This window comes from Penaeus vannamei, chromosome 12, assembly GCF_042767895.1.
Source record: "Penaeus vannamei isolate JL-2024 chromosome 12, ASM4276789v1, whole genome shotgun sequence".
Classification (NCBI taxonomy): domain Eukaryota; kingdom Metazoa; phylum Arthropoda; class Malacostraca; order Decapoda; family Penaeidae; genus Penaeus; species Penaeus vannamei.
In genome coordinates this window covers 6618015-6618214 of record NC_091560.1, presented here as the reverse complement: position 1 = coordinate 6618214, position 200 = coordinate 6618015, and positions in this window count along the sequence as shown.

The following is a 200-nucleotide window of genomic DNA, read 5'->3' as shown; positions in this document are numbered from 1 at the left end:
TCTAGACATGCATATCTACCGTGCAGATAGAAAAATAAATGTATGTTTATTTGATAGATCGATAGATATGCATTTATTCCTGTGTAGATGTATGTCTGTTTATACGAGTATTCATTGGGCCTGGCGTAATTTTAACAAACCGGCCGATTATACGGACATGCATATACACATAAATAAATTAATATCTATTAATCTAGACA